General features: G+C 37.1%; 1 pseudogene; it reads right to left on the bottom strand.

Annotated features, from left to right (window-relative positions):
* Positions 1 to 4: 4 nt before the first annotated feature.
* LOC126875524 (carcinine transporter-like) lies at positions 5 to 21,376 on the bottom strand (annotated as a pseudogene).
* Positions 21,377 to 22,160: the final 784 nt, after the last annotated feature.

Here is a 22,160-nt window from a genome sequence, read left to right as displayed (position 1 = left end):
CAAGTTTCATGCCATTGACAAGTTTCATGCCACTGGTAAGTTTTACCCTACTGGCAAGTTTCGCGCCGTCGCCAAATCTAACCACTATAACCTAGTACAATCCATTTTTTGAACACTGCCAGTAAACGCTGGATTTGAAAGGCCTTTCTTCTTTCTATAAGATTTTTTCAGCATTTTGCTCCTGTCAAATTGAAATAAACGATTATTAGTAAATTTATATTGACATAAGGCAGAGGAAGAATATTATAGAATCTATACTTACGAGGATATACACGGAACCCACCAGAAACTTTGTTCCTTGCCGAAGTCGTTACCCTCCTGTAGGGTTTCTGGTAATTCCTGGTTCAACGTTTCTGGCAAGCCAAGCGTCAGGAAGGCGTGTCCAAAAGACAGCAAACCGAGGGTAACCAGCGATAAAGATGGATCAATGTCAGCCTAAATTAAATGAAAAATATTCTCCCTTTTATACGCTTCCCTTTATACCTCTTTTAGAAGTAATAGCGATTAATTCCGCTTTCCGCTAATTCCTTAATTTCCCTTCGATTTTCGGGAAATAAATGGATACTTCCATAAGTTCATTTTCAGTAATAACATTACACAAATAGTAGTATACTTTGATGTAAATTTATAATTCAAAACAGAATAACTTACACATTAATCAAGAGTGTCCTCGCAAATATTCCTCTTCGTATTTTCTGTATACTTAATATTCTTTTAAATATTAATAAAGAATATTGGTTAAAGACAGAATTTGAAGAAGTTGTCAATATACAAAGGATCATTGATGTTACCTGTATAACGAGATTTTGTAAACATTCGTTTCATTTAGAAACGAAGCTATAGTGTAGTATCGCAAACCTGTAAATAATTACAAACAATAGAAAAGTTACATTTCCTTCGCAAAAAAACGAAACGGAGGAAAATATATCGAAAATCTATCTTGTTTCCGTGATTCGTAAGATCGCAAGAAGAATCCATGGCCGACAAGGAACATAATTTTTCTACAAATTAAACCAACTTAAATAAACGTATTTCAATAACAGATAATATTAGTCGTAAATTAAAAAAGAGGTTGAGTAATTTTCGGATCGTAGAAATACGATGTCGTTAACAAAAATTTCGATTCACTTATCAGATAAATAATGTAAGGTCCCAAAATGTGGGCGATATAACCGATGATATGGATTAAAAACACGCCCTGAGCTCTCACCACAGTCGGCGGTATTTCCGCTGCATATTGAAAACCAATATTCGCGGCGATATTCACCCCAAGACGCGCTATAATCGCCATGGCAACCATTGTCGAACCTTGAATAAGTTGAGAAATATGTAAATGCCACGATCGCCGCATTCCACGCACGATACATACACCCGATGCGCGCATGGTCCAATTAAAAATTAAATGTCATCCCTGTCGAGTATGTGACGTTGAGAAATAAATGTCAATCGTTAATGGAATAGGATTTAAAGGCGAAAAAGAAAAAGAAAAGAAGAGAAGAGGAATATTTGTATAAAAAGATTTTATAAGATTCGATTATTATTAATACTAAGTAAAATGACCGGATTGTATAATTGTAAATTCTCTATAATATGATTTTAAATAATACGGGTCTATATTATTATGTCGTTCAAGTCTGTTGTCTATAAACGATAAAAGAGAATTCGAAGGAAAGTTTTGTTGCAAGATGAGGAAATAAAAATAGTAAATTGTTTTATAACTGCAACGTTCTATTCTAAATACGGATTAAAAAATGTCTATTTTCCACTCCTTAATGTCCTTGAAAACGCGGATATCCCCTAACGCTACCGCTTATCTCCTTACTATCTAACAAAAACATTATTCTTGCATCAAGCACGAGCTTTCATTTCTCAATCTCCCAAAGCTTTCACTGGAGAAGCTTCAGAAAAGCGCTTTTTAAAACGACCGTCGATCGATAAAATCGGATTTTTTCTATAAAATTCACCCCCGCTTTCTCACTGCTATTCACACGTTCCTGCTATTTTATTGAATAATATCGATTGACAAGTCATTTATCAAGAAATAAAAAAAAAAAAAAAGAAAAAATGTTACCAGAGGGGGTAGCGATGGCAACGAAGGAGAAAATGCCACAGAGGAACATCGATGCGAAACCCATCCATCGTCTGCCCCATCTGTCGAGGAAAAAGGCGAGTAGAACAGCGGCCGGAAGTTCCGTGAGGGACGCTAAAGAGAACGACGTGAAAACGTCGGGGTCCAGAAGTTTCATGTTCCAAACGTGGCCGTCGAACACCCACACCATCAGCAACCTAGAAAAGAATCAGCCGAGTCATACATAAATCACGCTGGACTTCAAGATCGTTTATTAATCCTTCGCATACTCGTTCCCTCGCGTTTGACGTTTATCGATGCTAATTATATACTTAAGCAGATTCTTAATGACCCACATAAAATGCCCCATATACTCTCTTAATGTTCATTCGAGTAGTTTGTATCTAGTTTATGGTAATTTGTGTCTATTTTAATACTGGTTTTATAAAGACAGGGAAGTAGCGTCGAGGCTGATAGGTAACTTGGTTGAATTAACGGTATAATATAATTGGAATATCGTGAGGCTGAGAGTTAAGAACATATTCTTAGTTAATTTTATTTTAGGAAATGTAGGAAGATTCAGAATTATGATAGTATTAAAAACAAAGAAAATATAAGAAACGTAAAGGAAGTATAAAATTGAATACCTTTCCTATCTACAGGGTGGTTGGTAACTGGTGATACAAGCGGAAAGCGGGTGTTGTACGCGAAAAAAGAAGTCGAAAATATATGTCGGGTTATGGTTAGAATTTTGTAACAACTCTTCACGTGAATTAGCCATTGTTTCACAAAGCCGAGATTATATTTACACGTATATACAGGACTATCACAAAGCTTAACAAATAATAAGTCTAATGAATAATAAGTTTAACGAATGATAAAATTAGTGAATAATAAATTGTATGAATAATAAGTTTAATGAACACTATTAACAATGTCTTTGGGTTCAAACGAATCCACAGTCAACGGGATAACTCTTCACTAAACGTAAACTAATCTTAGGCGCAAAATACGATTGTTGAAAATGCTCGATGTATCACTCTCCAAAGCAATCACACGAATGCCAGCCTCGTGGAATTTTTCTCGCTGTACGATTGCATTTGTTTTCTATACCCGTTTGGAAGCATCGAGAAGGTTCCAAACGCCGTTGCTAGGCAGTTTCTGCCTGAAGTTTGATTATTAATACAACGTATGTCCCATTGTATCGACACCTCCGAGGCAACATCACACGTGGCTAGGCCCGACATATAGAATAGAATTTTTTTTTAATTTTTCCGAGCGAAAATTCAAAGTCGATTTTCTCGAAAACAAAACCTCAAACAAAAAATTTTTATTCTATATCTTCGACTTCTTTTTTCGCGTAGAATCACCCCCTTTCCGCTTGTACCATCAGTTACCAACCACCCTGTATATCTTTTCGTATATGATTATAAGTTTCTCTGGTGTCTTAGTTTTTTCTAAAATAATATTGTAATCATTGCTGAGAATTTACAAGTAAAAAGTTCTAGCTGTGTAGTTTGTTCGATTGATGTTGGAAAGGTTAACTTACCAATAAATGATGAGCATGATAGTGATACGACCAAGTCGTGGCAGCTTGAAGAGATGTAGGACAGTGTATTGATTATGCGATTGATCCTTCTCATTCATCGCCTTGCAACTTTTCTCAAATTCGTCGAATATTTCTTGCTTCACCTCTTTACCGTTCACTTTAGCGAAGTTTTTCAGCATCTCGATCGCTTTGTCCACCCTGCCACTGGTTATGTACCAACTACGGAAGTATATGAAATACGCAAACGTTATAAAAGCCTGTAAGAAATTTTCAAAATCATCACTTTCACCAACCTTTTGTATCGACAAACTTTTTGTGCAAATTTGAATAGAGCTGTCTAGTTACGCATCAATCATTTATTTTGCACAGCTAAAAATGTGATGGCTTATCGAGAGAAAGATGTTGACCTTGAGATGTTTTATTATGTTTTATTTACGAGACAGAGGAATCGATGTAATAACCGATCCCAAGATAGTATGTATTGCTGGATAAAATATTACCCAATTTAATTCAGCTATAATTTTGGAATTTTTATGGTCCGGTCTCAAAGGACTTTTGATGTTTTAAGAGAAACTTTAACGTAAAAGAAATTTCTTATATTTCTTTGAGGATTATTTTTAAAGAATTTTCCGATGATACGAAGATACAAAAATAATCCAAAGGACGAGGTAAGATTAAATGTCTACTATACTATCGTATACTAATTTACTTACGAAATTTCTTTGTATTATATTTTTATAATGAAAAAGAAATTGGAATTAAACTACCGTGCACTTTCAGGAACAATCCATGGTCCTACAAACGCAACCACCATAGGACACGCGGTGACCATGCTGAGGATCCTCCAATTTGAGATCCAATATGCGATCCAAGGCAAAAGACTCGAGGCTGCCGCGAAATAAAGTCCAAACGACATGTTCGCTACCAGAGTTCGATATTTCGGACCGACATATTCGATCACTGAAAGAATAATTCGTGATATCGTTATTGTATTACATCGTTATAGAAATCTTCCCAAATGTTTCGTCAATTTCGTTTCTTCATTTGATATAATAATATTGTTTCCTTATTTCCTTTAGGTTTGTCCTTTCTTCGTTTTTTACCAATCTAATTTCAAATATTCAGACTTATTTGTAGATTTTATAAATCATTAACATCGACAATGTAAGATCGTTTTGAATTAAAAAGAATTTTAAAAGGAACACTGCTTTCATCTCAATATCGAACGGAGAGTGCCTCAGTAATCGTGGTATAACCGAAGATTATTCTCCATAGGGAAATAGGTCATTCGAAAGATACAATTTCATACCAGAAAAGTATACAGAATTAAGTATCCTGTCGTTTAAAATAAAATATCTTAAAGTATCCCTAGACACATGTAATTTTAATACCAAACTAGATATACAATTACACAACAAATTTCAAATTACGAGATATAATTCCAAAATATAAAGTTTCAGTAAAATCATTTACCATTAAATATCTTAAAATTGATATCGTAAAATTCGAATAAAAATTTGACTTAAGAAAAAACAAACCGACATAGGGCAATAAACATTTATTCAAACACGTCATAAATAGTTAATCGTTACGTAAAACGGGACCGATACCGGCGCCTCATTATTAGGTCATAAATTATAGTTTTCCTATTCTCAACAGCTTTTTCTCTCTTATAATTTTCTCGATGACTCACCGATAATGAAAAGCACGTTGAAGCAGTTATCGAACGAGGTACCGACGACTAATCTCGCCAGACAGAAGCTCCAGAAGCTGTTGCAAAACGCAGTGCCGACAGACGCGATAAAAACAACCGCGTTGCACGCAACCAACGCTGGAATTCTGCCACAATGGTCGGCTATGTAACCGAATATTAAGCCTCCAAGAATGCTGCCGACGAAGAAGGCCGATTGTGCTGCTGAGCCGAGGAATGCGTGGTCGCATACTCATTCCAGCTGAAACAGAAAAGGGGGATGCTTTATAATTGCGGCTAGTTATGAAAAAACACCGCGTGGTTAGAAAATCGATAGAAGGTGAAGAGAATAAGGAAGACGACGAAAGGACGAGTAATAAATTCCGTAGTTTTTTAATATCATCAGAATTGAAAACCTGAGTCGTAGGTTAGTTAAATGTAGTCTTTTGGTAATATTTTTAGTAATAAAATAGTAGAGGTAGTTTGCATAATTCTTGGATATGATTAGAGAATTTGTCATAGTGGAAGGAATATAAATTTGTTAAGTAGAAGATAGTATCTCCCGATTTAAGTAGGACTTTTTTAGTAATAAAATAGCAGAAATAGAAATTAGAAATGTAGTATCGGGAAGAAGGGCCTAGGAAATGTCGAGCTAACTACAGACAATGTCGCGAGAGCCGAGGCGCTGTCGGTTCCATCAATGCATTACCGAGTCCTTCAGGTAAATAGCTTTGCCGAAAAGACCTACGTGACCCTGGCTACGAGCGTCTGTAGAACACGTGTGCGGTGGGCCCAGCAATAGACAATAGAGTGCTACAACGGCCAGAGAGGCAGTCGAGAAGCAGAGTGCGAGTTGAGCGGATACGGAGTGTGAGTCGGCTTGCGACGATATCGTAGTCTGTCCTTTTGTTATCGAATATCACTCATTAAAATACATCAAACTTTAAACTCTACCATCATCACTTATCACTTACTCTAAGAATCCACAAGTTACTACAGAAATAATAATAATAACAATAAATATTCGATAAAAATGTCTTGAGTCGTAAGAAGTTACCAAGTGCGTATTTATACGTTCAATTCGAAATATCTGTCTATTGTACAGTTGTAACTTTCACTTTTCGATTTATGCGATATTATATAAACGGATTCATGTTTGTGATTTAATACGCCGAGACGTACAAATAATTAAGGATGACAAGGTTAATTTTATGTTCCGTTATAAACGAGCTCTGTTAAGATGCAAACAGCATAACAAGTAATTACACCTACGTCTAAGTTCGTGCAACCAACAAGGACTTCTTTTATAATGACTGCATTATATGCTATCGTCAGCAGCTTTATGAAAGACCGTAAATATTTATAGAACGACGGTTCCAACAGTTTTAATTTAAATAAAAATTTGTTAATCGGTGTCGAAAGTTTGAAGTTACTTTATATAAAGAATATAATTTTCTCTTGTGATTTTACCTCGACAGCTATAGATTTGTATGGTATCATCGTGTGATTAAAGGTCCATCCATATTTTTTTTTTTTTTTTTATTTATTTGTTGAAATTACAATCAATTCTCGCGTTGAGAATTTTCAGTAATTTTTCTGGCGTGGCGCAGTGACATGGCTGTTTATTTACAATAAGTTAATACTTATTATAGATAGATATAATTTATAATCTATGAGTATTATAAGTAAGTGCATATGCTTGATTTGGATAATTAAATGAATCTAACGTTTAGGTCTAGCGGGTAGTGCCTCTTCAGCCTGCGAATCTGGTCCGTCGTATCGAGTAGTCCAGTGATTAGGGGGTTTCGGTGTTTGTTGATTCTTTTGCTGTATCTGTTGCTATATTTTGCTATTTCCTCTTTGACGGTGGGTATCTTGAGGTCGCGGTGTATTGTTTCATTGGTTACATACCAAGGTGCGTCAATTAGGGATCTTAGCGTTTTCGATTGAAAGCGTTGGAGTATTTCGATGTTGGAGTTACTTGCTGTTCCCCATAGTTGGATTCCGTAGGTCCAGACAGGTTTTATTACGGTCTTGTAGAGGGTAATTTTATTCTGTAAGTTTAGTTTGGAGCGTCGGCCCGTGAGCCAATAGAGTTTTTTTAGTTTGTCCTTTAGTTGTTTCCTTTTATCTGAGATGTGTGTCTTCCACGTTAGTCTCCTGTCCAGGGTCATGCCCAGGTATCGGACTGTGTCCCTGCTAGGAACTGTTGCATTGTTGATGGTGACCTGGGGGCAGGTTTGTTTTCGGAGCGTGAAGGTTACATGTGAGGATTTCTTTTCGTTGACTTTGAAGCCCCATTTGTGAAACCACTTTTCCATGGAGTCGAGACTTCGCTGGAGAGTGGATGAGGCTATTACCGGGTCTGCGTGGGAAGCTAATAGCGCTGTGTCGTCTGCAAATGTCGCTATTGTTATGTCGTTTGATATAGGTAGGTCGGCAGTGTAGATGGAGTACAGTAGGGGTCCGAGGACACTACCTTGGGGTATGCCGGCTTCTATTGGGAATGTTGCGGAAGTGGCGTCTAGGTATTTAACCATGAATTGTCTATTGGTTAGGTATGATTTTAGGATGGAGAAGTAGGGGTGGGGTAGGATCTTTTTAAGTTTGTATAGTAGCCCTTCATGCCATACTTTATCGAATGCCTGTTGGATGTCTAGGAAAACCGCTGAGCAATATTCTTTCTTTTCGAGTGATTGACTGATCGTATGCGTTAAGCGGTGGATTTGCTCTACTGTAGAATGATGTTTTCGGAAGCCGAATTGGTGATCTGGGAGTGTTTTCAAGTTCTCTAGGATTGGAAGGAGTCGGTTCGTGAGCATCTTCTCGAATAGTTTGGACAGGGTAGGTAAAAGACTGATTGGGCGATAGGAGCAGGTTTCGTGTATCGGTTTACCGGGTTTAGGGATGAGGGTAATCAATGAGATTTTCCAAGCCTTAGGATAGTGTTCCAGGCGAAGGATAGCATTAAAAATCGATGTGATGAGTGCTATCCCTTTTGTGGGAAGTTCCTTGATTGCTCTATTGCCTATTATGTCGTGTCCTGCTGCTTTCTTGGGGTTAAGGCGACTGATTGTTTCTATAGTCTCAGCAGAGGAGAAGGGTTCGATAGGAGGGGACATTTGGAAGGGGGTGTGTAGGTATTCAGTAACGTCCGCGGCGGCTTGGGGGGAATGGGGTTTGAATACTTTTGACAAGTGTTTTGCAAACAGGTCGGCTTTTTCTATAGGGCTTCGCGCCCATCCACCTTGCGGACGGCGGATAGGTCGTTTTTATAGTTGGTTAAGGTTCTGGTTAGCTTTCTAGTTGCGTTGTTAAGTTTTCGTTTGTCCTCCGGTGTTCTGTGGGTCTGCCATACTCTTCTTAGTCTACGTTTTTCTGCTATTTTTTTTAGTATGAATTGTGGATATTCTTGTTTGCTGTTGGTTGGCTTTGTCGGTGTGGAGAGGCGGATTGCGTTTATTATGCTCGTGTTTAAGTATTCCGTGGCTGCTTCGATTTCTTCCTTTGTTTTTAGTGGGGTGAAGGCTGAGGTTGAGTGTGTAAAGACTTCTCTGAAGAGCTGCCAATTGGTGTGTTGGTTGTGAATGGAGCCATTAGGTGTACTCTCGATGATTGTTGAACTGACTGTTGCTATCACGGGAGAATGATCAGAGGAGAGATCGGCCGAGGAGTTGATCTGGACGTGTCTTGATGGGATATTTTTAGTTATGAAGAAGTCGAGAAGGTCGGGTATTTTGTTGGTGTCAGTGGGCCAGTATGTGGGTTCGTATGTGGTGAGGTAGTTGAGGTTGTTGTTTATTATGCTGTTTAAGAGGTTTTTGCCTCTTGCTGTAACCAGTCTGCTGCCCCATTGGATGTGCTTGGCGTTATAGTCTCCTCCAACTATGAATCTGTTGCCCAGGGTGTCCAGGAAGTTATCAAAGTCTTCTTTGGCGATGGAGTGTCTGGGAGGGCAGTATACTGCTGAGGTGGTGATTGAGCCATGACAGTCTTCTATTGCTACGTTTGTTGCTTGGAGGTAGTCTTTCTGGAATGGTGGGAGTTCGTAGTGCTTAATACTTGCTTTGATTATTATTCCGGTGCCACCGTGGGCCTTTCCGCTGGGGTGTTGAGTATAGTAGAATTTGTAACCATTTATTTTCAGGTAGCTCTTGTCGGTGAAGTGGGTTTCCGATACGAGCATTACGTCGATTTGCTGGTGTTTTAAGAAGAGTTCTAGTTCACGTTTGTGTTGCGCTAGACCGTTGGCGTTCCAGAGAGCTATGCGCCTTGGTTTTATTTTGAGTCGGGGCGTGCTAATTTTTCCACGATGAGTGTTAGTAGCGATAGCAAGTGATTTATTTGCTCCGATTGTTTCTCTATTAGCTTTTCGAGCCTTGAGGAGTTGTCTGCGTTTGGTGGGTTGGGGACACTGTTTTGGGGAAGGTTCCTTTGGCTGTTCGGGATATTTTGGATGCCTTGTACTGCTTGGGCATAGGAGGTTGAGGTGGAGATGAAATTGGTAGGACTGGGTGTTTGGTTGGTTGAGGGGGTTGGGGTAGTCGAGAATTTCGGCGGGCTGGTTGTTTGGTTGGATACCTCTTTTGCTCTGAGCTTAGGGTACCTGTTCGTGTATAGTGTTTTATATGCTGGGCAGCCTTTGTAGTTGGCAGGGTGGTTCCCTTGGCAGTGGATGCATTTCGCTGGGGTTTCCGGTGATTTGGCGCACTGGTCAGTGGAGTGAGAGCCTGCGCATTTAACGCAGCGGAAAGTATGGTTGCAGTATTTCTGCGTATGACCGTACCTTTGGCACCTTTTGCACTGCACTATTTCTTTTTTCACGAGTGGTGGTTCGATCTTTACTATCGCGTTCATTATTCGACTGACGCTGTATATTTCCTTATTATTCGGTTTTTGTTTAATGTCTAGGAAGAATAAGGATAACGGGTCTTTCGAGACTCTATGCCTTATGTTACTTACGTTGATGACTTCGTGGCCAAGTTTTGAGAGTTCGTTTTTTAGTTCGTCTATGTCTGCTGAGTGGTGTATGTTTCGTAGGACCACCCGGAAAGGCCTTTCCTGTTTGAGTTGGTAGGTGTGGAAGTTGGCGTTCAGGGTCCTGAGTGTCTTGGTGAGTTTTCTGTAAGCTTCTGGGTTCGTCGGTAGTATTTTCACCTTGTTGTTGCTTATCTTAAGGTTATATTCCTCCTTGCTGATATCTCTCTCTAGGGACTTGGTCATTGTCTGTATGTCAATGACGTCGTCTACAAATATTGGTGGGGGAGGGGGGATTCTCTGTGAATGTTGGTTTGGTGGCGGTTCTACGATTTCCATGGCGTCGTTTGAGGATTCCAATACGGCGAACCTGTTGTGTGTGTTTATTTGCGTTGCTGGTTCTATTTTCCTTTTCTTTGTAGTGTTAGCGTCGTTAGTGCGGAGAGTTCTGCTGCACTTCTGCCACGGGGGGGGGGTAGCACGGGGTAGCTGCGAGTCTGCTCCGGAGAGCCTGGTCGCGGTTGCTGGGCCATCATCGAGCTAGTTAATTCGGAATGAACAACTAGTCGTGAGGCTGTGAGGCTAGTATTCGGGTTGGGGTTAGGTGCGTGGGATTTTCTTCTCCCTAGAGGGTAAGGGACACTTAGCTGCGTTCTCTTTCGACAGTTGGGCGACACGTGTTGTTTTCGAACTACGCTGGGCACTAGAGACACGTCTGCACGCTTCGGCACTCCACAGCGAACTCGTCCATCCATATTGGCATGGTTTTATTGGCCAGGATGGGTCTGCCTCTCTGATACCACTCTCCAATATGTCGGTATAGTTCACATTGTACGTGTTACATCGCGAAAACGAAGTCGCACCTTCCGCCAGCAATTCCTCACTCGACGCTGGAGGGATCGATAGTGCAATCCTACATAAAACAAGAATACGTTACATTAACGATGATGAAATTTGCAAGAAGTATTTTTAAGAATACTAATTTTCCTTTGATTTTCTTATCTTTTTTTAAATAACCAAGGAAAAATGACAGCAAATGGTAGAGAGAGGGAGAGAAATTGGAAAACTAAGATGAAATTTCTACTCAAAAGTGCATAGTTTTTAATCCTAATCTTAAATTAGTCCAATTCCTTGAAACTTAATTCGAATCCTGTTTAAATAAAAAATGTGACAAAAGTAATATACATAACAATATAAAAATCTATAATAATTTCTCTAATAAAGAATAACGACGATATCAGTAACAGTAGTAACACATTATCTTTAATAGTGTTTACATTTTCGCATTTTTAAATTTTCTGTAAAAATAAAATTCGCATAAAAATCCGCGGCCTATTTATTATTTATAAATCTGCTTTTTCAAAAAAAAAAAAAAAAAATCAAAAATGGGAAAGGTGAAAAAATAAAACAACAGGAATACAAAAGCACAAAATATAAAAGAGGAAAAGAGACAATGACCGTAAAAATAGGAACAAAGGCAAGAGCTGGAAGGACGATCGTCCCGTATCTGTTGCACTCCGAGGCATTCGAATTGTGTTGGGATTTAATTACCGATCGCTGCACGTATCGGTGAGTCTATTTCCAGACAAATAAACGGTACGCGGGGAGATTCGAAAAATTATGCGAAACGAAAAAGAATTTCCTAGCCGATCAGTTCGCGGAACACGTGAACGTCTAGAATCTGCCGGAGGTCGTCGACCAAACTGGTTTCCGGCGGGCCCCCGGAACGCTAAGAAATCGTCGATCTACAAAGCGATAGTTTCGCCTTGGCCAGGGTGATTCAATGGAAAACAAGCGTAACGAACGATTTTCCTCGTTGACGCATCGTAGAAAACCAGATCTCGCATGCGTCGTCAAGAATGGTAACACGATTCGTTGGAATCGTGCCATCCAGACTTCCTATCCTTTCACAAGTAATTCCTTACGTTCTTGAAATAGAACACGTGAAAAAGACGTTGATAATAGTATAACTATGGAATCGCGATTTCCAACTATTTTTATCTCGTCGCAAACTGGTTACAGGTATCTCCCCCACTCCCGTACGACACGATATTTACATATGCATTTACATATACAACGCGATACTTGGGTTTTTCTGATTCAATAAACACAGTTGTTTCGTGCAAGTTATCAGATATTATATTGTGGTTTTAAAGAAACAAATTGTCGCGATGCGATACGCTATCACAGCTGAGAAAATGGAAATCTCCGTGCAAGTGGAAGATTCTGTCGTCGAGAATATTTATTGCGATCTGCATGGAAAACAAACAGGCTTTCGAGAAGCCTGGTTTAAACTACGTGCACGTGACTTGAACAGATATGTACATATGCATATAAATTGTCTCCTATAGAAGGTGGTTAATTCTAGACATCGAAAGGAACGTCTTTAATGAAAACATGTATTGATTTGTTATACGATCAACATGATTATTGACCATTTCGATCTGCCCGAGCTGAAAATGTCTATCGCGTAACAGGGTAAATTCGAACATAAAGAAACTATGTAGGATCGTTCGTTACGTATAACTCAATAATTCAAATAAGACAAATTGCACATGAAGTGTCACTTACTTTTGTTTGTCTGTGAGGTTCCATCGTTCGAGTTCCAGAACGGTACACCAGTGTTCAGCTGGCAATAGCGTGATGAAGAACTGCGTGAAGTAGAGGAACGCGTAGACGAAGGTGAAGGAGCATGATGAAAAGGAACCATTGGTAGCGGCTGGCCTCGCCAACGTACGGTAGTATGTCGTCGAAGGTTTCGATCTTCGGACGTTCGCCCTCCTCGGCTTTTACGGACTCCACCATGACTGTCATTATCTCGATATCTGCGAATCAATGATCCTCGATCACCTACTTAACTCAAATTACACGTTACGAGGAAACTAAGTTCAAGGTGAATGGGGTCTTATTAGGTCGCCGAATAAATTCGTGTTGCAATGCGTTCATACCTTTTTATGTGTTTTAGGAATACAGATCGATAAACGATCAAGGTGATCGATCTTATGATATACAGTGGCTCACGGAAGTACTCGAACACTTTCATATCACGAAACGTTCTATAACTTCGTTAGCACTCTAACGAGATACGATTATCGAGATTATAATAGTAAAATTTGGAATCAATCTGAGATTGTATATTGAAGATATATATACATGAGACAATGTATATATATTTCGCAAATATATATGTTAAATGAAAAATTAATATGTATATAACACATGATGATGATTTTACTACGTACATCGTGGCTTATTATTCTTATTAATTTAGCGAATAATTGACTGCTCAAATACTCTGGTAATTTTTATATATAAAATAACAATAATATATGTTTCCAATAAATATATGAAATTTCTATATACACGTTTAGATCTGTTTCAAATTTTCTCAATGTAATTACGACGATCGTGTCTCACTTCAGTGTCAATGAAATCTCAAAGTGTCTCGTATAAAAATCACCAAAGGTTTGTTTAAGTGCCCGAGTACTTTCACGTGAGCGACTGTTGTTTTAGTAGCAAGTTCTCTTATGTCTATCTCTTTGTTACATTTAGCCGGATAATTTCTCATGTTTATCAACGTGTTATGATGTTTCTCTTATTAAGCGGAGAAATCTCTTCTTCGCTAAATTTTCTTAAACGGGTTCAAGGTGAGGTGAACCACATTGTTGAAATCAAGATGAAGAAGATGAAATCTAAAGTCGAGATGAAAGGAAGTAGATGTTTGTATTGTCTAGATATATTGCCATGCTACTTTTTGACACGATATAATCTTAGGTAAAGGCTAACTCAAGGTGATACAGAGTGTACTGGAAAAAGTGATTTGAATTTGCTAGAGAGGAAGAGAAAAGGAAAGATCCTTGAACATTTTTGCAAGGTTATTGCAAAATGGAGGATACTATCGAAGGCTTATTGCTGTCACTTGTACGTTCTAACTGGAGTGTCCTTTAAATAATTTGCTTCTTATTAGATCCTTTTTGCAAATAGGAAGATAATATTTTTGAGACGTGAGGATTGTTAAATAAAAATGTAATGTAATCAGATGTAAATTGTCATTGGAATAGAAGAGTTTGTTTAGAAGAAATGATCATGAAATACACAAAATGTATCGTGCGTAATGTGTAAATAATAATTAATTCTAAAGACAATTAATGAAAATTTTAAATAATAGAGCACCATACCTCCGGTTCCTGCTTATTTTGACACTGTGCAGAATGTCACACGATTGTTGCCTTTTTTTTTTTAAAGATTATTCAGTTAAGAAACAAGCACCAATAAAAAAGCAATTATAGTTAATTATTAAAAAATCCAAGTAGGTATTACATAAATAAAATTATCAAGGAAGATATTTATCGTAAAGATTGTGTGCTTATGAAAGAAGTAAACGAAATTATTGTAGCTCCATAGTAATTTGTATTAATCTTTGAATCTTGTTTAAATAAAATTTTCGATAAAAATTTGATTCTATCAGTGAACGATTACTACAGTTAATTACTGGATAATTAAAACAAGTAAGTAAAATTATTGTTACAATAATCCCGACAAATTCGTGATATTATTCAACTAGAATCGTTAAGAAAAAATTCGACACCGTTAGCGAACGCCATTTTACTTTTACTTCACGAAGGCTAACGTTATAAACGTTGAATCAAGAGCAATCATTTTCAATATAAAATATACGCGCGAAAGCTTTTGCTCTCTTTGATAATTGAATCCTTAATTTTCCGCCAATTAAACTCTTTCCCAACCACCTTCGTCTTCTAAGAAACCTTTCATACCCCAAAGAGAAATCCCCTTTTGCACAAACTCGCTTTTTTTCAACCATCGTACAACACGATATGATATTTACACCGTGCAATTTACACGATTCAGATCTCAATCTTGCAAATCATTTCGAAAATAGATCGATGATTAAATCGATTATAAAATCGTTCCTGCAAGTTTTAAGTGATTAATTATTTCTTTATTTGATGAAATATTATTTATTATTTAAATATCGTTAATTTACTGGCGTTCAATGAAATTTCTCGTAGAATTAAGTTCGTTTAAAATATTATTAATTTAATGACATTTTTTGTAAGATAATTGCGGTTAGATTTGATCTTTCACGAAATCTACGAGATGATCGCGTTCGATTAATCACCGACGTAGCGCATATGTAAAACATTTAAAACAGTCCTTACATAGATGTTTCATAAGTGTAGATGGTTATTTATTACGGTTCTGTGTAATTGATGTTCGTTGCGATTACCACGAACTTAGATAAAAAAAAGAGTATTAATGACGAGAGAACCGGAAGTGACCAATCCGTGACATAACTGTTATTTTCTAGGGGCTTGGTAACATTTGCATAAATTATTTCGCGTATACTGTAACGCACTTTACGTTACAACGGTATGTCGATGGACACGAGAAAAGAATTTTTCTACCACAAATTGAATGGCATTTTTGGCGATAATGATTGTGTGGAATGATGACTACTTTAATTGAGATTCTAATCGAGATTCAAGTGATATATGAAGTTTGTACTTTCCAATAGGATAAATTGAGAAAAATGTCTTCGAAAGGGAATATGCTATTTTTGAATACACCATTTTTTAATAAGTCTAACAAATTCTGGATCTTTTAATTCACAAGGTTGCAAATCTCCAAATTGTTCAGTCTGAATTTTCGAATCTTCTAATCTCACGATCTTCGAATTTTCTAATCTTCGAATCATTAAAAATCCTAATTTTCATAGAATTTTCAAGGAAGCTATAAAATAAAAACATAAAATATAAAATAAGAAAATTTGAAAAAGATAGATAATGCGTTCGATCCAACACCATTTGCTCATAGTAAAAAAAAAAAAAAAAAGATAAAAGAAATTGTATGCAAAATAGGTAAACGTATTATAGTAAGTATTAGTCAATTATAGCAGATTGCTATCATTAATCAGTAATTATCCGAGTCGTAGCTGCATCTGTATATACATGAAGTATACAACACTAAAAATACATTTTCCTTAACAAAAATACTGAATAAACACATTCCTACGTAGCAACTAGTCAGTTGTGATAAATTGTTCGCTTTGAACAACGATCGACTAAGTTAGCATTGATTTCCGGATTGTGCGTAAAGCGTGCAATAAAACGAACACGTGTTTATCCCTAACGTTAAGCCAGGACCACCTAAATTAATACGAATTTTCCCATCAGGTACCGTCCTTATTCTGACAAAAAAATGCAAGCGATATTTGTGCATGTAAATAATTTGTCTGTGTGTATATATAATAACTTATATGAAACAAGTATTGCGATATTTCTCGTGCATTGCTAGATATAATGATTTTAAATAATTCTGGCTCAAAAATTCGATTAAGAATTACATTGCAATTTCTAGAAAATTGTTACAACATTAAAAAAGCGAGATCCCTTAGAATATGGTATATCAAAAAAATCTTACAACCAATAATTTTACGATTAAAAAATGTAAGAAACCTCCCCAAAGTAATCGATCCGTGAAATTAATGAGAAACGTATGCTCCAGCAAAAGCTACGCGTGAATATTGAACACAGCTTCAAAACCGACCTTTCCCGATTGAAAACGCATAGCAGAGTAGCAATAACTCGTCCACCGACGCACCAATGAAAATGGAGGCTTGTAACGATCGTCATAACTCGAGTGTCAAACGTTCTCGGTAACCGGTTACACAAAAGTGCGCACCTTGAACAACTATTACATCCCAGAACTAATTAATAAGAGCGATCATGGCTAGCATGGATACATATAGTTTGCATACGTGATTTTTCCCTGCGGGGCCAGTTTTCTCGCCTTCGAATCGATCAGGGAAAGCGATCGTGATCGCGATCGAGCCATTGAAATTCATTCGATGCACACGAGATACAGCATAGCGTTTTGATCTCGCGGAACTCGCACAAACTACAAAGTCAAACTTACAGACTCGTAACAATACAAAGTGGAACGATCGTTTGGTTTCACTTCCAACCGTAAGTCTTCCTATTGATTGGTGTTCTTCTTGGTCGTAAGGCAAAACGAAGAAAAGAAAGGAAAGAAATCTGTTATTAATATTGGAATACCATCGTTTTCGAGGAATTATCGTTCTATTTATTTATTTATAATGGCGTTATCGAGTTAATTGTTTCTTAATATGATACATTAAAACACTTATTGTAGTCGATAGAAACAGAAATTTTATTTAAGATTGCAATCCCAATTATCTGATTTTCCTGACGGACAATTTATATGGATCGATTGGAATTCATATAACAAGAGTTCACCAATTTTCTTCGCTACTCATCATTTTTCGTTCGCGTGATACGAGCTCACGTTCAAGTGAGTGCTTCAAATCGGTAAAAGTTCGATTAATTAATCGAGTTCTACCATATTTAACGCGAATAAGCTTTTGCATAATAAGCAACGAATGAAATAAAAATTTGTTGTAATACACAATGAGTAAGTTAGATTAATTATCGCTTTATATGATAAAAGTCCATGGTCCAGCGACAACATTGGAATTATTTTTTTCTTATTCATCTTGGAATTTATGATTGTTTACGGCGTTCTTTTTTGCGACAAATTGAGCTTATGGAAGTAATTTCTCTTCTAGAAAAATTGAACGCTAACGCCGTGTGCCAGGATAATGCGCAAGAACTAGTGTACAAAGAGTTAATCATTTTGGCTTCTGAAAGACTATATGAGTCACGGTTGTCCTATTCTTGTTGCTTAATTGCAGTGTTTGACCACCTGTTCTAGAATAGTGAGTTTACCTCTCACTGATCGGCACCGATTGGTATTTTGTAGTACAGTGCTTTGTTAGTCGATCGTGGCATTTAAACATACCAAGTTCATAGAGAAGAAGGCAGTTTTCTAAGTTTACGTTCTTTAGAAAAACATAATTTTATCATTAAAACGTCCGACCTTTTGATACCCATCTAAATATGTTATACATAGTCTCGATAAATATCACGATAATGGATAAGTATATATAGTCGCGTTTCTGTTCCAATAAAAGTGAACACTATCGATGAACACTAAGTGATGCTATGAAAACACTTGTATATTTTTAGAAATTCCAAAAACAACAAATCCGATGTCAGTGATTTTGTCTGATTTGCTAGTTTCTAGCGTTAAGATTGAATACACAGCTGGCAAATTTTCTATTTCAAAGATCTATTTAACTTTGTGATTAAACAGCTTTCTACAAAGTTTTGCGGATTTGTTAGTTATCTTCGAAAGAATAAGCAAGCTTTAAAGGACTTTGATCTAGTAAGTTTATTCCTCTTCAACCTTATCCTTAATCATCAAGTAACGCTATAATTAGAAAATCAACATAAATGGATTTATCATATTTCTTCTGTCTAACCTTCTTTAAAATAATTAGCTGTTAAATGAGCCAGAGTTCTAGGAAATCTCCGATGCTGTTGATCTTCAACGAGATACAGATATCTGACAGATACTATCAAAATTCTATAGACGTCTATCCTTCAACTCTCAGCATACCAATATTTATGCCATCATCGACGTTTCTTCACAAAGGGTCCTTAAAGAACTTTATGATTCTGTTACTCCTAAGTTACTTTGTACTGTTATATTTTTGTCATAATAGTGCCTACTAGAAATGTTTACCTAGTATATAAGTTTCACTATTATTACCATTCTATCGTATGTTGTACTCGGAGTTAGTCACAGTTTCTCAGAAACGTCTAACTTACTCTTAGTTATTCTGGCACAGACGCTGTGTTTCACTTACTGAAAAAATAAACAAAAGAAGCAAAATGATGTACGTAATATACTAAAACATTCTAAGATACCGTGGTAATTTTTCTATTTCTTGTACAAATCATTTCAACTTGTTTTTTTAATGTTTTTATTCCTAATTGGTACACCGAAATGGATGTAGCAAATGTATATCACGGTATTATCCAAATAGCCTAATATCCGAACGTTCTATTATTCAAACACAATATTTCTTCGTAACGAATGCCCTTTTCCGTTTCAAATGTGTACATACGTATGTCGTCAGTGTTCATACACAATGTACTCTTTCCTTGATTTGATTCATTGAATTGTGATTATACGAATTTGGTATGAAACTAGGAAGCGTTCTAACTATCGCAGGAAAATACGATGTAAACGAGAAAACTGGAAAGTGATGTAAGCGCAACAAAATTAGCAAAAATACACGATATTGGAGAAGCCAGAATCACAGACATTAAAGGAAGAAAAACATAATTGAAAATTCTTCAAAGCAGGTAGATTCCTCGGATGTTGGCAAATGTAGAAAAGCCGTAAGTATTCTGATGTAATGAAATGTTTCACGTAGACGATAATAATGGCGATTTTATATAAATGAAAACAGCAGACGAAAAAGCTAATGAAAAGATATCTTCTCATGCCGAAGCACTCGTGGCACTCGTAGAAGAACTCCGATGATTCGAAGTACGATAAGGAACGTAACTCTGTGTAGTTATTTACGTTGAAAAAATTATCTGATTATGGATTCATAAATATTTAAAGAATCTGTCGATTACTCTTAAACTGTATTTGGATAAATGAAATTTCGTCTTCCTATTATTTCAGAAAAGAGAGGCTCTACTACATTGTCTGCAGTATGTTTCTAATAATTAGTAAAATATATGAACTAAATAAATGTAGACGTGAAAGTCACTGCACATCAGTATATTAAGGGTCAACACAAATACACTGACTGTCACATCACGAAGACATTTTAAAGAACTAATAAGGACAAAATTGTTTATTTAACAAATCAAAATCTCGATCAATTATAGAGCCATATATTATTATATTATAGCAGTGTTATAGCAGTCATTGGCTCGGATTTTAATTAAATTGGTCGTGAAAGTGAGAAGAAGTAAAGAGACCGAGTAATCACGAAGAAATGGTATGTATGTAACTTGATCGAAGCAAATACCAAACTTTTAGTTGTTATCTTCAACGAGGGAAATTTGGTCATCTAAGTAGGTTATCGACGCAAGTGTTAATGAAAGATAAAACACGATTGGAGCAATGAAAGAACTTCATTATTTTTCCTTCTTCGCGAAATAGCAAATATACAGTAGCTCACGTGAAAATATCTGAATATTTGTGCAAACATTTTGTAAATATATCATGTGTATTATGTTCGCGATCAATGAATATCACAGTAGTTCCTATATGAGTTTTCAGATTGACTAAAAATTTGACTGACCTACAATAGTCATGTCTCATTCCGATACTAAAGAAATTTTTAAATATTTTATGTAACGCATACAATAAAGATACGTAAGTTATCTATGCTAAATGCTGAAATACTTATAGAAGTCCTTTATGGATATAGTAGATATTATAATATGTGTGTTAGGCGAAACATTTTGAAGTTTAATTATCACCGTAATGAGACACGGCTAAGATAACACAGGTACGCTTATATCGAACAAGTGTTTCCCGATATGCTTCATAATGTTTCGTGTAACAGATAACATACATTATGCACCAAAGCCTTTTACGACCAGCGTTCAAATACTTTCACGACGAACCACTGTACCAAAATTCAAGTCTCACGCGACACATCGATACGAATGATCGGTGCAAACAAACGTTTACCTTTTCCACGATCGTCCGAGAGCAACGCGAAACTTCACTCGGCGTATCACAAATCTCGTCGTGGTTTTGTTTCTAAAACGAGAAACTCTCTGCAGAAGTCACAGAAATAAAATGAAATCTAGCTTCTTCACTTTTGTCCGACTCGATAAGTCGATTTCGAACAAACTTTACTCTTTTCTTCTTCTTCTTCTTCTTCTTCTTCCGGATGTCTTTTCACTGTTTCAACAGGATAAAACGGAAATTGGAAAAATAACAACAAAAATCGCGGATCGCAACGACTCTCGTGATCCTGTGATCCAAGTCCAGGACACGTGCTCGATCTCGATCGTCACAATGATCTTGGGTGCACGGATCCTCGATTTTTCGGACGCCGCGCTACATCGTCGTTTAAAAGGGGGCACGCACCGACTGTTCGCCGCGTGGACAATTAGCGGGGCTTTATAGCGTGTGCAAACGAAAGCGGAGCCCCACCAGCGTCGTGTGTGCGGCTATTGGACGATGACTTTGGTTCCCGTGGATCGTCCCGTCGACAGCAACGCCGAAGTCGAAGACGTCACTGGAGAACTGCGGGGATTTTACGATTCCAAAGAGCCGCTTCTCCTGCTTCACCGCGACCGTTGGGTTTTCTCGTGACTCGTTTGCACGCTTTTTTCCCTTCTCGCTCTTCTCACTACCATCGCAATCTTCCTTCTCCCTCGTCGCTTTGTCGCGACACGTATACGCGACCGGAAAGCGAGAGACATAAACTGGTGACGCGCAGGTGAGTGTACCTGCCGAGAACGTTGCGACGTTGTTGCATGGTTTGATATGTTTCCCCAAACTGTGTTTGGTTAACTAACTTAATTCGCCTGTTGGTGACTCATGGAAATTTGAGTGATATTACGAGGTGCAGTTGCGGAGTATTTGGAGTGAGAATTTGTGAATTTCCTGTGTTTCACCATGTTACGTATGGTAATTTACAGTGTTGTTTGTATAGTATAGTACAGATTGGAAGAGATACAATAATAAGCAGACAGCTAGGCTGGTTAATTGATCAGGAATATTAATTGAGTATGAATTGTTTAGCAAGGAAAAGAAAAAAGTATAATTCTAAGTTGCTTTGCTGCGTACATTGGGATTTATGATATACGAAAGATCGATTTCTTTCAGGTAGGAAAGAATGATTATAAAATAGAAATTATTACGTAATTTTTAGTATCACAGGTTTACCGTGGTATTGAATTCGGCTAATGATATGTGAACTGGAAAAACAATGATCATGTGAATCAAATGTT

Source organism: Bombus huntii, chromosome 18, assembly GCF_024542735.1.
Source record: "Bombus huntii isolate Logan2020A chromosome 18, iyBomHunt1.1, whole genome shotgun sequence".
In the NCBI taxonomy this organism is placed as follows: Eukaryota; Metazoa; Arthropoda; class Insecta; order Hymenoptera; family Apidae; genus Bombus; species Bombus huntii.
Note: the sequence above shows the minus strand (reverse complement) of the source record. Positions and strands in the feature narration are given on the sequence as shown.